General features: G+C 40.6%; 1 protein-coding gene and 1 long non-coding RNA gene across 6 annotated transcripts in view; one reads left to right on the forward strand and one right to left on the reverse strand.

Moving 5' to 3' along the window:
- Positions 1 to 10289, forward strand: part of LOC133646518 (uncharacterized) — a 52649-nt gene extending 42360 nt beyond the window's left edge. Inside the window, exon 3 of the long non-coding RNA XR_009825305.1 lies at positions 10213 to 10289. This is a non-coding gene — a long non-coding RNA (uncharacterized LOC133646518). The remainder of the gene's footprint in view (positions 1 to 10212) is intronic.
- Positions 1 to 12028, reverse strand: part of arid1b (AT-rich interactive domain 1B) — a 692248-nt gene that overhangs the window by 564378 nt on the left and 115842 nt on the right. The gene's annotated exons all lie outside the window — the stretch shown is intronic.

Consider the following 12028-nt stretch of genomic DNA (forward strand, 5'->3'; position numbering starts at 1 on the left):
TATGTTATTTATTTATACCATGCAGCAAAGCCCTCACCAATTTCTATTACGCAGCGGGGCCCGACCATGCCTCCGCCTGCAGAACAAAACTACGCGTTTGAGGCTTGAAACCCTTTTTTGCCTTTGGGCCTATTGTTTTAGAAAACGAAGGAAAAATAGAAACAAGGGGGAGAGAAAAGATGGGGGAGGAAGAAAGTGAGACTGCAGCAGTGGGCGACTACAGATCGAGTTCCGTATTAATGTGTGCAAATTCCCTCGCTCCTGCTGACTAAGATTAGAAAAATTAATTTCATGGATGCAAAGACAATACTGATGTCATCAAGCGCTGAGGAGAGCAGCGGCGTATTAACTCTTTCCTGCCCGGCCTCTGTTAGCAAGAGCCTACTCTTCAGTTGTAGTTGCAGGGTTACCACTAAATTAGGGATGTTCCGATGATACGAATCATCCATGAGTGAGATCGGTCAATACCAATACTGATTACGTGTATTAATTGAAATGTTTTCAATGTAGTTTTGTGAGTGCTGTTGAAAGTTTAAGAATATTTGTATTTCTTATTCTCTTGTATTATATACAATTGCTTGAGCAAAACAAAATCAATATCTGTCGATACTGATCGATGTCCGATCCATTGGCACATTCCTACACAAAAGATATCACGAACAGATTGCTTGGTGCGTAGTAGTGTTGTCCTGATATCAATATTTTGGTACCAGTACCGGTACCAAAATTATTTCGATACTTTTCGGTACTTTTCTAAATAAAGGGGACCACAAACAATGGCATTATTTTAACAAAAAATCTTACAGTACATTAAACATATGTTTCTTATTGCAATTTTGTCCTTAAATAAAATAGTGAACATACAAGACAACTTGTCTTTTAGTAGTAAGTAAACAAACAAACGCTCCTAGTTTGTTTGCTGACATATGCAGTAACATATTGTGTCATTTATCATTCTATTATTTTGTCAATATTATTAAGGACAAGTGGTAAAAAATTAATTATTAATCTACTTGTTCATTTACTGTTATTATCTGCTTACTTTCTGTTTTGACATGTTTTGTCTACATTTCTGTTAAAATGTAATAATCACTTATTCTTCTGTTTGGGTATCAATCCGATACCTATAGTTACAGGATCATAAATTGGTCATATTCAAAGTCCTCATGTGTCCAGGGACATATTTCCTGAGTTTATAAACATAATATAATTTTTTTTTAAAACAAAGATGTTGTGATGCCAAAAAATATTGACCTAATCATAGTAGTATCGAGTAGATACGTGTCTGTACTTGATATCATTACAGTGGATGTCAAAGTGTAGATCCACCAATGGCGTTTGTTTACATTTTGACGCCGGTGAGCTACGGTGTGTAGTGAAGCATGTTTAGCTATTCCTCGTCCTGCAGGGATGATCCTTGTAAGAAACTCACTTTATGTATCGCCATGGAGGCGAGGATTAGTAATTTAGAAGTAGTAAAACACTGCAGACTGCGGATGGACGTTAGCCGCTAGCTAGCTAGCTAGCCATGTCTTAAAGCACCTCTTCCTGAGGGCGTTTCAGTGTTATAACTTCACCTTTATCGTCAGTTATTAAGCCAAAATGCAGCCGTTCTCCCTTTTCTGTCTACACACTGTGTCTGCTTGTAAGTACTCCGTGATTGTGTGCCGTCGAACATGCTCCTCTGCTCGTAAAACCAGCAATGACACGACGTGACGACAACGGGGGCGCGGGACCGGTACTTTTCAGAGGCGGTATCGTACCGAATATGATTCATTAGTATCGCGGTACTATACTAATACCGGTATACCGTACAAACCTAGTGTGTAGTGGATTATGCTTTACAGCACAATCTCATCCTACATATCAGCATGCAAGCCTTGTTAGGAAAAAGTCCAGTAGCAAATGACAGAAGAGTCGCTCCAGTCCACAGGGAACTGACTGGAGTCAAAGTGCCCTTCCTAAGTTCCTAGACTCAATATGCCTGCATGCTATAGACACCTGCATACCAAAGCAGCCTATAGCAACCAGGGGGAGAGAAATAATCGCAGCCATAGAAGAGACAGGTGGAGACTTCCAGATAAACGGCGCATGTTTGCCAATGAGGTGCTGAGAATGCAAGGCAGACGGGGAGGGAGAAGTCAGATAAGAGGCTGCCGTAATGCTTTTGTGTTTGGCGCAATGCACATAATTGCTCGCTCTGCTGTGTCGCTCCCGTCGCTGGTGAGAGGTGTGCCCTCTGCGTTTGACACCAATATTTACACCACAGACACACATGCACATAATACACCGAACCCCTCTCCAATAGCCTCCTCGCCCAGGGAGGAGGGAAAAGTAGCAGATCGCACTGTTCGTCACGGCTATCACAAAGACGTCATTAGGAAGAAGGGAGGGAGAGTGGAGGAGAGATGGGGGGGGAGGAGAGGCTGCTTCATTTGTCTCAAGTGAGATTGGGGTCGAAGGGTCACCATAGCCCTTTTCCTTTGCTGAATGAGAGCTGGGGAAGTGGCGGGGACTAAAATAGGAGGAAGGGGAAAGGGAAACAAATGCACTGACAAAACGAGATCCGTCTAACATGCTTGTGACACCCCATCAGAAAATGAAAACAAATAAACACACAAACGGTGCAGAGGAAACGTGTGGGAGAGGAAAGACCTCACATTTGCAAATCAAATATCTTTTTTAAAGACGCATTTCTATAAGACTGAGTACAGCTGAAAGATCTGGGAAAAAAAATCGTATCATTATTTGTTTCTCATATCAGTCGATATCGATATGTATGACGATATAAATGAAATCGCTATTTTGTCATGTTTAAATGGTTCATTTCTAATAAGTGAGCTGTGAAGACATCAGAAGGATATTTTTGATTGAAATATGTATTTTTTTCAGGGGTTTAAAATAGCAGATGTACTAATTAAGAAACATGAAAACGTGTACAGTATAGGGATTATAGATTGTTGATAAAGTTGGTAAAGTGGCCGTGCCAGCAATCGGAGGGTTCCTGGTTCGATTCCCACCTTCTACCAACCTAGTCACGTCCGTTGTGTCCTTGAGCAAGACACTTCACCCTTGCTCCTGATGGCTGCTGGTTAGCGCCTTGCATGGCAGCTCCCGCCATCAGTGTGTGAATGTGTGTGTGAATGGGTGAATGTGGAAATACTGTCAAAGCGCTTTGAGTACCTTGAAGGTAGAAAAGCGCTATACAAGTATAACCCATTTATCATTTATTATTTATTATAAACACGGATTCGCAATTATCACGATTATTTTGTATTGATAATTTTTTTACAACAAAAAAATTTATAAAATCACAGACATGATGTGTTACTTATTACTGTCAAATAACAGTATGAAATAATAAATATAAAGAAATAGTATTATTGAAAACAAATAATTTAACTAATTATATTATAATTATAGGCAGCACGGTGGAAGAGGGGTTAGTGCGTCTGCCTCACAATACGAAGGTCCTGAGTAGTCGTGAGTTCAATCCCGGCCTCGGGATCTTTCTGTGTGGAGTTTGCATGTTCTCCCCGTGACTGCGTGGGTTCCCTCCGGGTACTCCGGCTTCCTCCCACCTCCAAAGAAATGCACCTGGGGATAGGTTGATTGGCAACACTAAAATTTGGGCCTAGTGTGTGAATGTGAGTGTGAATGTTGTCTGTCTATCTGTGTTGGCCCTGCGATGAGGTGGCGACTTGTCCAGGGTGTACCCCGCCTTCCGCCCAATTGTAGCTGAGATAGGCTCCAGCGCCCCCCGCGACCCCGAAGGGAATAAGCGGTAGAAAATGGATGGATGGATGGATGGATATTATTATTATTGATATTATTAACATAAGACTAAGGTTAACTAACTCTATTGACATGTAGGTATAAACTCAGGTGTTATTGTCATCAACTGCCATCCATGCCTTTTTTTCTTTTAATCTAGTTTATGATGCATTGATGACATGAATGCACACAATTAGATCCCATGGTGAAGTGCTGATATTCTACAAGCCCTTGTTGTTAAGTTAGTGTTTTAGAATTGCTATAATAACTTACAATGCCTATAGTTTATTCAACACAAACAGGAAAAAGCATACTCTAACATTAAATGGTCACTGAATGAAGCTCTTGACATGCAGGAGTGTCTGTTGCTGTTTGTTTACACTGAACTGACTCAACAGTCTCCTGATTGTAAGTGACATGTTTGTATTTTACTACCTACTTCCTCAATTCTTCATTAAAAGAGCCATATGTAAGAATCTGGCCAGAAATGGTACTGCAATCACGGTCAAAATTCTGTAGTTCCTTCCTCCTCTCCCTGACTGAGGTTGCCAGATATGCAGCTGAATCCAGCTCGGCCCAAAATTAAAGAGGAGACAGTTTACCAGTACCTCTGCCCCTCCATGTTCAAACTGCTTCCACAGTGGAGTGTTTTAAGTCTCGTCTTAAGACCCACTTTTATTATTTGGCTTTTAACACTACGTGAGTTGTGTGGTCTTCTGTCCTCCGTGTTTTTTTTTATAAATTGTGATGTCTATTTTACTGTTTTAATTGGTTTTACCCTTTAAAATTGTATTTATTTTTTATATTGGTTTTCTATTCATTTATTTTTTGTTTTTATTCAGTCATTGGTGTAGCATAATATTGTTTTTAATATTGTTTTTAACATGGCTGTGCAGCACTTTGGAAACATTCTTGTTGTGTAAATGTGCTATATAAATAAAGTGGATTGGATAGGATTGGATTGGATTATACCTATAGGCTACTGTTTCAAACGTTTCAGATTGCCATATAACTTGGTGCATGTAGTCCACAATATGAATGAGGAATTATTTCATCATGTAATTTGGCTGTCTCCATACGTTTCACATTGCCATGATATTGTTGGAACCCATTTCCTCAGTGTATCAGCATATTGAGAACGAAATAGGCACTGACACTACACATATCCACATAGGCTTGATTTGTCGAAAATATATTTTGCCCTCTCAGTTCGATTACATATCGACAAACAGACTAACGGGCATATATGTTGATGTGTAATGAACTGGGCTATACGTATGCTCCCATTGACCGGACTAGCATGCTAAGCATTCGCTGCACGAACATACAAACGTTTGTACTAGCTTTGTTAGACAAGATCATAGACTGTATTGGACAATATAGTTTACATACAAAATGTCCATTTCCATTTATTACAAGTAATAAGAAAACGTAAATGCCTGCCTTACCTATCAAGGAGGAAATTATCAAATTTGGTCAGATGAAAAATAATTTTCCGCCTTCAATCGTTTGCATCTTTCAAAGGCATCCTCGATACAAATCCTTGTTTTGTTCCTGGCTTTGTCATGAATAAGATGAGAATCGCAACGAGGCCTTTTAGATTTACTAAGGTCTGAAATGTTTAGTAACTTTACCAGTGGCAGGAGCTAAACAAAGATGGCGGTGCGTAACTGGCAACCTGGATGTAACATACTCACAGACTTTCTAATTGGTTAAAACAGTGGAGGACGGGACATCGAAATGAAAACAATAACAAGATTTCGGGGCTGTAAATCAAATTTTGAAATTAGCATATCCCGGATGTACTACCGTTATCAGTTATAGAGGTATTCGAAAAGAACATGATTTATTAATGCCTTACGACATATCATGGTCATTTAACGATGACTTGACATGCAATTGTTACATATGGCTCCTTTAAGTAACTTGCCACTAACACAATTCTAATCAGTTATTATTATGTCTTACCTTTACTTTGGCGTGTAAAGCTAGGTGGTGATGCAGCAAATGCTGCACCATATCAGACGTATTAGACCCTTAAGCCATTGATTGATTGATTGATTGAAACTTTTATTAGTAGATTGCACAGTTCAGTACATTTCCGTACAATTGACCACTAAATGGTAACACCCGAATACGTATTTCAACTTGTTTAAGTCGGGGTCCACGTAAATCAATTCACAACTTGGTTTTGGCAGGTTTTGCAGACGGGTAAACCATCGTCTTCAATTACATTTTCTAAATATCTGAAATGTTCCCACACAACTTCAGCTTTTTTGGGGTTAGAAAGGTTTGCTGTTTTGTCCTGCTGCCATTTTTAAGCTTAACAGTAGCATACTAGCGTGTCTCTCAATAGGTGCATAACGCTTAACGCTTGCAACAAAATAACGAACCAGCATAATGTCCTTGTAAAGCAAGTGGGGAGGACTAAAACCACAGTGTAGTGGAGCCTTTGCGATTTAATAACTGTGACATTTTTAAATGTGGTTAATAGTAAAACTGGTTAATCATTGCATCTCTAGTACAGTATCTTATAATATAATAGTAACACACACAGTTGCCAATCTTATTTTAAAAATGTTGTTTTTCTCGGGATATCTTCTTTGATCACCATGGACACATTAAATGGCTGTGGCATGCTGATAGTCAAGATTAGCAAGTGACACAAAAGAATGGTTTAGCAGTGTCATGGAGCTACCTGTGTCCAACAGTGCTTGCACTGGACGGCCATTAACACAAGCTGGCATAATGATAGGCTCAGTGTCAGGTTCGGCCTCAGGTTCAGGATTAGGTGCAAGAGCAGGTGCCATGACTGACGCTGGGACAGATGGATGGGGAACATGACAGAAGCTGGACAGCTTGGGACCGTTCAAGGGACAGACTGAGGCTCGATGCCCTGGCTGTTGACAGTGGTAGCAGATGAGATCCTTCACTGGACTCTGTCTCGGGAACACTCTTGTCCCCTGAGGTGCTGTAACCACCTGCTTTCTGCACACCTCTTTGGTGTGACTGGTCGGCTGCACCTCGGGCTGCTACACGGTTGTTCAAGTACTGGCCTGCAAGTTTAGCAGCAAGTCCATCTTCTGGCTCATGTTCCTTGATCCAAGTCTTCATTCACCTATAAGATCTCACATCCAGATAAAGGAAAGGCATCCGAAGTGTACCACATCAACCTTCTGAAAGAACAGAAGGAAAGGAAATCCTCTGTGGAAGGAAAGGATGTCCAGGCCAGTCAAGTACCTACTCAAAGCAAGGAGTTGCAAGTGGAAAAGGTGATGCTGGCACGGGAAGTGGAAATGGAGGATGATGTGGAGGAGACAGATCTGTCCATGCCCACTATACCACAGAAGCCCTTAAACTCTTGCAAGTGTGTGAAGAATTCCCAGTATTGTTCAGTGGAAAGCCAGGAAGAACTCCACTAATTGAACATGTCATTCACTTAAAAAACCCAACACCTATCCGTCAGCGCCCATACAGAGTGCCTGAGCAGATGGTGGAGCCCCTCAACCATGAAATCCAAACCATGCTGGATCTAGGAGTGATTGAACCTTTAAACAGTGAGTGATGTAACCCCATTGTCCTTGTTCCTAAAAAAGACAACACGATACGACTATGTAATGACCTACGCAAAGTGAATGCTGTTTCTAAGTCTTGGCCATCTTGGCAATGGGCAGATACTTCCTCAGGTGGACAAGGTGAAGGCTATCCAAGACAGTCCTAAACCCCGGACAAAGAAGCAGGTCCGGTCATTCTTGGGGCTTTCCGGGTGGTACAGAAGATTTGTGCCCCACTTCTCTACCATCACAGCTCCTCTTGTCTAGCTGACAACCAAAGCATCCTCTAACCCAGTCAAATGAACAGAAAGATGTGAAACTGCCTTCACGAAGGTCAAAACTATTCTATGCTCTTCCCCGGTCTTACAAAGTCCTGACTTCAATCAGCGATTCCCTGTTCAAGTTGATGCCTCCGGTGTGGGCCTTGGAGCCGTCCTAGCCCAAGGAAAGAAGGGCGAGGAACAACCGCTTCTCTATCTGAGCCGTAAACTGCATCCCAGAGAAACTAGGTATTCTGCCATCGAAAAGGAATGTCTTGCCATCAAGTGAGCGTTGGACAGCCTACGTTATTACCTTCTGGGACGGAACTTTGATCTGGAAACGGACCACCGGGCATTGAGCTGGATCAACTCCATGAGGGATAAGAACTCCCATGTCACCAGATGGTACTTGGCGTTACAGCCATATTGCTTCAATATTACACATCGAGCTGGCAAAACTAACTTGCTAGCTGATTACCTGTCTCGTCTCCCTGGACTTGCTGTCGCTGGAGAGGAGGGAGGTGATGTGACAGTTTGACCCCCCCACTGTCACTGTTTGCCCTTAAACTTCCTCTTAAACCGTGCACATTTGTAAGGAAGCTCAACATGGAAAAACTACAAACATTCAATCTTGTTAGTCAGTGAAAAGCATCTTTATTAGTCAGTAAAAAGCATGCAGTCAAACAAAATATAACCTGTCACTCACCATTGCTCTGAACGGGTGGCTAAAAGAGTCAGGGTGGGGCTGAGGGCTTTATATAGGTGAACACACCTGCCTTGACTAATTAGGCCTAATTTGGGCCAAACCATGGTTGTCAAAAGCTGGGTGTTACAGAAGGACACTTGACATTCAAAAGTTATGTTATCCAAGCCTGAATATGTTTTGTTTGGTTATGTTCTGTTAGTTTTGGACTCCCTAAGTTCCTGTTTTGTGCACCTCTGGGTTTGTTTTAGTTTCCATGGGGATTAATTGGGTTCACCTGCCTCTGGTTAGTGGTCGGCACACTCACCTGCTGTCGACCACTAATCAGAGAGCTATTTATTCACCTTTCTCACCACGCTCAATCTGGCTTCAGTTTGCTGAATACAACAGTTACGTTAGTACTTCTTGTCTCCGAGTTTATGCTTCCTGTGCTAAGAGGTAACCTTAGCTTCCCGTGCGATTGGCACGTTTCTTTCTGCCTGTTTTCTGTTTTTGGTACACGTTTGATTTTCAAAGATTAAATCATGTTCATACTTGCACGCCTTGTCCGGAGTGGTCCGTTTGCATCCCAGGAGAACGAACCCAGCAGAAAGATGCGACCCCCCAACCGTGACAGAATACACTGTATACAAAAATGACTGATCTACAAATGCAAAAGTACTATGTGAATACTTTCAGACATGTGATGGTTATTTATGGTGTATTTTACAAAAGAACGGTATTCTTAATCCCCCCGTCAAATTGGTCCCAGCTAGTGGGCGGGGCTATGGGCTATTTAAGTTGGAAAATCAATCAATCAATCAATGTTTATTTATATAGCCCTAAATCACAAGTGTCTCAAAGGGCTGTACAATGAAATGTTTGTGACAGTCTGCTGTCTGTCACTGCTAGAGGAGGTTATCTGTCCTGAGCAGGAGCTCAGGTCTCCATGCATCAAACATCTACTGAGGTGTTTATTTTGATGATGAAATTATGTTGCGTTGTAACCGGTTAAATGAGTTTTGTTGATTGCTAATTGATAGATTGCTAATCTGTTTTGATTATTTAATTCTTTACTTTGACATATTTGATTATTGACCTTTGATTGTGAATACATGTGTTTTGTTATAATGGATGATTTACCTTTTGATTATTTGATTATTTTTAATATGCTTATTTTTATGAATTATTTAGGCCTTTTTAATGCATGCGACTTTGAAATTGATTTAGATTATAAATTTACTATATATAATATACTATACTAATATTGCCTCTATTTATTACTATTGCAGATTTTGGGTGTTTTGTTTCCTCTTGTTGTTGTTCACCTCTTGACACTTTGGGTTGTAAATAAATGTTTGTAAACTGTTACCATCTGCGTGCCTTGCCATCCTTGGTTTGAAAGTCTGGTTTGCAAAGGATACATTACCTTCACCCAAGGCGGGGTGTGACATTCTCGCAGCTCTTTTTGTCTATATGTATGTTATTATTAAAAAGCAATTGTTATTGTGTAAGTTACATGCCCGTGAGTGGAATGGAGAGTACAAATACATGCACGTAGCATACACAAACGCAACATACACAAACGCAGTTCCAATGACTTGAACAGCAATTTGAATAGTACATTGCGCTATATAATCTCATCAAAACCTTATTTAACAACAAAACATGAAGTTTTTTACTTAAACATATTTCTCATTTTATCCAACAGCACAGGTGCATACGTTGTCTTATCATAGCCACGTACAATTAAAACAACTTTCTCTACCATATAAGTGTTCTCTGTTTTTAAAAATGATATACACACCATTGTACAATGGAACCTCGGGTTTACGAACGCCTTTATTGACAACCTTTACGCACCCTTCATTCATTAATTTTGCATGCCGGTTGAAGCCATCGAGGGCTGCCATTTTGATGACATCACTTCCTGTACGCGCAGGCACAGCCATTTTGAAGAGGTGGAGGCCCCTATGTCACATCCTGTTTACATCTGCAGCCATTTCAAAGAACTTCAACAGTAAGTGCCACTTCCGGCGTGTTTATTTACACAATTGTTGTAACTTGCACCCTTCAGAGCTGTGTCAGTCTGTCTTAGAGATCACTTTATGTAATCAGAAATACTTTAAAATGTGTCCAAACTCTCAGTCTCACTGTATAGCTTTGGGTTGCTAGGCAACAGCTTTAGCTCATTAGCCTTTGACTTGCGGCACCTTCAGTTCGAGGATTTTATCAGCAGAAGGGGATTTGTTCTGTAGCAATTCTTTAATTGTGATGAGACCGAAAAAGATGCCACAGCGGCCGTTCATTACATCAAAGGAGAAGGCACAACCGGGACACAAGCCGATGAAGGATCGCCTCACACTGCTAGTTTGTGTTAACGCCAGCGGTGACTACGTGAAGCCACTGCTCGTTTGTCACTTCAAAAGTGTTTTCAACAATGCCACAAATATTCGCAGACACAAGGTAAAATGATTTGTCTTTTTTTTGTTTTTTATTGTAGCAACATGGTGGTTAACGTTTTGGAGCACACCAAGGAGACTTTTGTTTGTGTGTGCGTACTGACATTAATGCTTTCTGTAATGTAGATGTCTTATTTGAAAAGTAAGTATCCAGAAACAAACCTGTTTCAATTATGTTCACAAAAAAAAACCTTGGGGTCAACACTTTCCTTTAAAAAAACAAATCAAACTCACAGCAAAAAGAATCAAGTTCAATCTGCACAATTTTAAACAAATCATACCTTCCATGACAACCAAGTCTGCTAAGATATGTTTGCCCTCAATGATATTTTCCCATTTAGATTCCTGCATCAAAACCTGGTTGCTCACTAGAAACCCAATATGAAAACCCATATAAATAAAACAAATTTAAAAACTATAAAAATCCTGGCTCAAAAGCCTCTGTCATTCTATCGGTGTAACATTTTGGTAGAATATAAAATGTTTAACTTTGAAAAAGTTATTCATTTTAAAAATAGCTGTTAAATGTATTACATTCTTCAGTGACTAGCCCCACTTCTCCACATACATAACATTGAGGACTGACAGAGGTTTTGGCAGCAGAGCCTCCTCCAGAGGAGACTTTGACATCCCTTACAGAAAAAAACAACCTTTGGACAAACAGTTCTATCAGTCCACGGAAGTCATTTCTTGAACAGACATGTTTTAGAGAATGTCCCACTTTTTGTCATGATCAGATGCTCCATATTGTTTTTCCGATGACTTTTCAATCATTTTAACCACCGTTAGCAATGTCTCCTATAGAATGCCTGAAGACCGCCTGGCAGTACTTTCACTAAGAACAAGACTGCATGGTGCCCTTTATTGATGTGAACCAGAGAGTGACCTGATACGTTTCCCATCATCCATGTTTTCCGCCTGCTACAACACTGGGACCCATTTCATTTAGTGGCCATGGTGGAGCAACAGGAATGTGCTCCTCGGCCCCCAGAACCCCATGGAGGCAGGCTCCAGATGAAACACAGAGGGAAAAAAGAGGGGAGGAAAAATAACGATGGAACATCGAGCACAAATGATGTCCAATTTAAATGACATATGTTGGGGGTGAGATTGTTGGTTAAATCTTGTTTGACTGCAAGGTTTTCTGTTACCATAACATAACAAATATAACTGGAATGACACTCTGTAGTACACAAACAAAGAGCAAAATTAAATACATTTGTCCAACAATAGAGCTTTTAATATTGTATTTAAGGATTGTAGAGATACTGCGGTATTGCTGTTTTAAAACGTTTA

The sequence above is a fragment of the Entelurus aequoreus genome, linkage group LG03 (assembly GCF_033978785.1).
Source record: "Entelurus aequoreus isolate RoL-2023_Sb linkage group LG03, RoL_Eaeq_v1.1, whole genome shotgun sequence".
In the NCBI taxonomy this organism is placed as follows: domain Eukaryota; kingdom Metazoa; phylum Chordata; class Actinopteri; order Syngnathiformes; family Syngnathidae; genus Entelurus; species Entelurus aequoreus.